The 5,865-nt window shown below is 37.1% G+C and overlaps 1 pseudogene; it reads right to left on the reverse strand.

Annotated features, from left to right (window-relative positions):
* Positions 1-3,401: 3,401 nt before the first annotated feature.
* LOC122474066 lies at positions 3,402-4,988 on the reverse strand (annotated as a pseudogene).
* Positions 4,989-5,865: the final 877 nt, after the last annotated feature.

Consider the following 5,865-nt stretch of genomic DNA (forward strand, 5'->3'; position numbering starts at 1 on the left):
TAAAACAAATATCATTGGGGCGCCTGGGTGGCGCAGTCGGTTAAGCGTCCGACTTCAACCAGGTCACGATCTCGCGGTCCGTGAGTTCGAGCCCCGCGTCGGGCTCTGCGCTGATGGCTTGGAGCCTGTTTCCGATCCTGTGTCTCCCTCTCTCTCTGCCCCTCCCCCGTTCATGCTCTGTCTCTCTCTGTCCCAAAAATAAATAAAAAACGTTGAAAAAAATTTAAAAAATATATCATTTCAGCTATTATCATGAAGTCATTCCAAGAGTTAGGAGTTGTACCAAAAAAAGTACCTTAATCTCTGGGCTCTTTTGATCACTGAAACAGTCATGTCAGTTGGTTAAATACAGGCAGGAGACAAATTGTTATGCCTAGACATACAACTAAATAGATGGAACCCTTTTTCGGTCATATAACCATGCTTTGTTAAAGTTACTTATGGAAAGTAGGAAAATAAATCAATAGATTTTTCAATATCTGTAAATCCTTTTCTTAGTTGGTTCAATTTCCTGGTCTATTCTTTTTAATAAGATTCCTGCTGTTTTTCTATCAGACATTGTCGCTTTTGTACATTGTTCCTTAATTACTTGCTATTTTATTTCTAGTCTGATTTTTAAGTCATTAGTGAAGGGAGCTCAATAATCAATATTTTTCATAAAATCCTTACTCTTATTTTATTTTTATAAGGTATTATGTGTGTTTGCATGCATTTCTGACAGTCTTGTGACCCTATTTTATTTAGTTACTTAAAAACTAAAATATTTTCAGGGTTATTTTTTTTCTAACTGTATATATGCATTTATAATGTTAATGTTATATATTTCATCTTTGACAGAATGAGCTTCCTAATTGGATGAGATACATTCAATTCTTAGAGCCTGATTAATGAATTTATTGTTTGAAACATTTCTTGATTGATATAAAACTAATACCATTTAACTAATTCAGAAAAATCTGTGGATGGAGCCAATAGCTATCACTTCATTCCTCATACGTGTGCAAAAAAACCTTAGAATAAAAACAGTCATTTTCATTTGTTTGGAACAAAACATCCTGCTTCATAGAGCAATATATAAACACAACTTTTGCCACTGCGTGTGTTGTTACATATTTAATATCTGCTTAATATACAAATGGCCATTGAAGTAGATGGGCTTTCTCCATTAGCTGAATTTTATGTTCTGCTCTTAATATGGTCAATGACATAACTATGACCTTGAGGGTAAATGGTAAAGATAACCATTTAGTGCAAGTTACACATTTATCATTAACTTTCTTGATGCACAAAAATTCAGTGTTTAATTTGTCATTAAGAATTTACCTTTTGGGGGTGCCTGGGTGGCTCGGTCAGTTAAGTGTCCAACTTCAGCTCAGGTCATTTGTGAGTTCGAGCCCCACGTTGGGCTTTGTGCTGACAGCTCAGAGCCTGGAGCCTGCTTTGAATTCTATGTCTCCCTCTCTCTCTGCCTCTCCGCCACTTGTGCTCTGTCTCTCTCTCTCTCTCTCTCTCTCAAAAATAAATAAAATGTAAAAAAAAAAGAATTTACCTTTTTGCGGGGTCACCTGGGTGGCTCAGTCGGGTAAGTGACTGACTTCAGCTCAGGTCATGATCTCGCAGTTTCTGACAGCTCAGAGCCTGGAGTCTGCTTTGAATTCTGTGTCTCCCTCTCTCTCCTCGTCCTCCCCCCACTTGCGCTCTGTCTCTCTCAAAAATAATAAATAAACATAAAAAAGGTTTTAAAAATTACCTTCTTTTAATACCATGCTGCTAAAAAGGGCTTACTGCATATTTTTAAAACAGTAAATAAACAGTTGTAGATTTGCATCGTAAAATAATGGCAACACCATAGTAGCAAGGGTGCACAGACAACTCTCTATACATAATTGTAGGACTGCTTAGCCTTTATTTCCAACACATTTCAAATCCACCTCACCTATAATTGCCTGTTACCCACTAACTTCATTCCCTAAAGGCTTCCTGCATCTCAAAAGCCACAAAATTGTGCTTCTGTTCTCTGAGTAAGCTAAAGGGGAAGATTATTAGCTAAGAACAAGAAAAAGGGAGTTGCTTCTTTTCAGCAAAAATTGTTGACGACTCTAACTTATGTTATCCAAATATAACCATTCCCATAATGTTTGCCTTCTTTTAGTAGTTTTGGGAAAGAGAGGTCTTAACTGGGGACTAGTCCTTTGTTGTTGCTTTGTATGCTACTTGTCTGTATCACATGTTTATCCTCACCCCCCTCCATTCTATCCAGGCCCCACATTCTTTCCCTGACTGATTACAGTAAGAAGAGTTTGAACACTCTGTCTTCATTTGCTCTGCTGCAAAACCTGCACTGTCATTGCCTGCACAATTCTTTAACCCGCAGCAACAAAAGACTGAACCGCTAGAGCAGATTTCATTGAATGGCAACATACCTTGAAATGAGTTACAATTTAGAAGGAAAAAAAAATAGATCTGTTACCTAAATGGCTGCTTTATATCCTATAGGAAAATAATAAACAAGGGATTCTGTTTGTGATTAAACTTGTTCTTAGATCTGTTACCTAAATGGCTGCTTTATATCCTATAGGAAAATAATAAACAAGGGATTCTGTTTGTGATTAAACTTGTTCTAGATCCTCTGTCTTACAGTTTACCATTCTTCCTTTCTCCAATACTATGATTTTTTTTTCTTAGAACACACTGGAAAACTCAATCTTTCTTTTACATGTTCATTATTTTATTCATTCATTAGTATATGTACTGTTTTTACTGTATGCCAGATAATAGCAAATAATGAAGGTAGAATAGTAAGGAAAAAATTGAAGAGCTCCATTCTTGTGGAGCTTTTAGACTAGAGGGGGAGCCAGGAAATATTTAAATAAACACATAAAACTAATTTAAAGTAGAAATGGAGACAAATGCCACAAGGAAGCATAAACAATACTAAAGTGGACGATTGGAAAATTGTACCATGTCAACTAAGGCAGTCCATGGTTCCCAAACAAATAGCATGCAGACAGAACATTTAATAAGGGAAATGGCATTTGTAATGATATGGGTGGAGCTGAGTGTATTTTGCTAAGTGAAATAAGTAGGTCAGAGAAAGACAAATACCATATGATTTCACTCATGTGGAGTTTTAGAAACAAACAAAAAAAAATGAACACAGGGGAAAGGAAAAAAGAGAGAAAAGCAAACCATAAAATAGACTCAGACTTATAGAGAAAAACTGAGGGTTGCTGGAGAGGTGTTGGCTGGGGGGATGGGCTAAATGGGTGATGGGCATTAAGGTGAGCACTTGTTGGGATGAACACTGTGTTATATGTTATATGTTAAGTGATGAATCACTAAATTCTCCTAAAACTAATGTTACATTGTAAGTTAGCTAACTAGAATTTTGTGTGTGTGTGTGAGAACTAAAATTACGTTTGAAATTTTTTATTTTAGGCCACAAAAACAAAAACTAGCAAACAAACAATAACAACAAAAAGTTTCAAATAGGCTTATCACATGATGTAAATTCATCCCTTCCAGGGAAGCAGAAGGTAGACCAGTGCCGGTTATCCTGAAGGCCATATACTTATTACTTCGCTGCTGCTTCTACTCTGCTGGGTTTTGATCTTTCTTTGAGTCATAGTCTGGATCATTTTCCTCATTTCCTTCTCTTTCCCCTTCCTTATCTGCTTCTTCATCTTCTTCATCATAATCATCATCATCATCTTCAATGGCTTCTTTGGTGAAGTATAACATTAGTCTTGGGATTATACACTCATGTAAAAAGTGACCAATTTCAAGGTCTATGGCAAGGATAGCTTCATCATCATCATCCAGATCTCCACCTGGGAATTTTGGGGAGGGGCAAAAAAATTAGTCATTGGAAATTCTTTTGGTCATAGTACAAACTTTCCCATGTCCCTTGTGTTTCTGCTTCTTTTGTTAAATCTTTATTTATTTTGAGAGTGAGAAAGAGAACAAGTGGAGGAGGGGCAGAGAGAGAGATAGAAAGAGAGACAGAGAACCCAAGCAGGCTCCACACTGTCAGCACAGAGCCCAACATAGGGCTTGATTCCATGTCCGTGAGACTACAATCGGAGCCAGGCAACTCTTAATTAGAATTGGTCACCTAACCAACTGAGCCACCCATTTGTCCCTCTGTTTTGTCTTAATGGTTTTCAAAGTGACATTCTTTCCATTTTCCCAATCTATCTGGCACCCTGTACAACCCATAATTTCTGGTCCATCAAAAGAAAAGGGATCAGAATCATCTGCTTCTGATTTCATCGTATATGTCTTTGTGAACACTTCCACTTGTGAAATGTTCACTGGGTTCAAAGTAAAATTCTCAGACAAACGTCAGGGGCTGGTCAGTATCTGAGAACTTCACTTTAATATCTTTCAAGTGCTTCAGAATAGGTTCATCATATTCCTGAATCATATCATTGAACAAGTCAACATTCTTAAAAACAGTCAACCAGAATTCAGGAATTATCTTGGAGTCTTCTTTTTCTTCATCCTTTTTCTCATCTTTATTCTTGGCTTTCCTTTCAGCTTCTACAAAATTTCATTTTCCTCATCCATTTTCTATTCACATTCTTCCATAGGTTCATAAGTTGCATTAATGATCTCAAATCACTATCAAATAGAGGCCGGCAGAGCACAGCATACTTCCTTTCAAGGCCATCAGCTTCCTCATAGAACTTGGCTTCTATTTTTGCACACCTAACTTACCGTTTTTGAGAGTATTCACTCGTCTTTTAACTACCCTAGGCAAGTTCTCAATGTATCCTGCTGGTGTTTCTATCAGACCATCAAGTTTTATTTCAAGGGTTACAATAATATGAGGATTTTGCATCATTTGAACAGTCAGCTGACGTGCTTTGATTTTTGTTTCTTTGCCAGTTTCTTCTTCTATTTCTTCAACATCATCCAGATCTTGATCAAGTTCAGACTGTTTTTTGTGTCAATGTCTGCCATGTTGTAAGAACTCCAAATATTGTTGGCTAACTGGGGACCCAGGCTACAGGAGCTGTGCAATCAGTGATTCAGGTCAGCGGGAGCAGACGGCACTAAAAAACCAACTAATTAGAATTTAAATAAAAGCCTGAAACAAACAAACAAACAACCAAGGGAAATGACAGAGAAAAAAAAAAAAACAACTCATATTGGAGTCAATAACATATGTAATGTTCCTACAGTGGGAGAGAGATTAAAGAGTGCAAACCTATAAGGAAATCAGTATGGCTAAATGAAAATCAAGATTGTATGGTTAAGAGGTGAACTGAGAGGTAGGTTGGGGCCAGAGCATGCAGAGATGTGTGTAATCGTTGCATTTATCCAGGTAACTAGAGCATCATTAAATGATTTTGAGTGGAGAGAATGACAGGATTTGCATTTTGAAAAGATTACTCTGTAGCCACTGCACAAGAGAGGACAGAAGTTGCAAGGTGGAGGCAGGCAGAGGCTCTTTAAGTTATCCTGTCATCTTAGCATGGCCACAGTTTGTTATTATATCACAGGAGTTGGACATGGAGAGAAGGTGGATTTATAAGATATTTGGGAAGCAAAGTGCATCAAAACATGAGGGGGGGGGTGTTAAGAGTAATGCCTAATTTTCTACTTTGTGCAATTGAATAGGTGGTAAGATTTACTTGAAATAAGAAACAGTATAAGAGAAACAAATTTGGAACAAGGTATTTTTTGCACTTATTTTTTAGAACAGTTCTAGAATTCTAGAAAAATTGAGCAGATAATATGGAGAGTTCCCACATACCCCCTCTTGCTCACACACAGTTTTTTCTATTATTATATCTTCAGTTAGTGTGGTGCATTTGTTACAATTAATGGATGAATATTGATACATTATTGAAGAAAGTC

This window comes from Prionailurus bengalensis, chromosome B4 (genome assembly GCF_016509475.1).
Source record: "Prionailurus bengalensis isolate Pbe53 chromosome B4, Fcat_Pben_1.1_paternal_pri, whole genome shotgun sequence".
Classification (NCBI taxonomy): domain Eukaryota; kingdom Metazoa; phylum Chordata; class Mammalia; order Carnivora; family Felidae; genus Prionailurus; species Prionailurus bengalensis.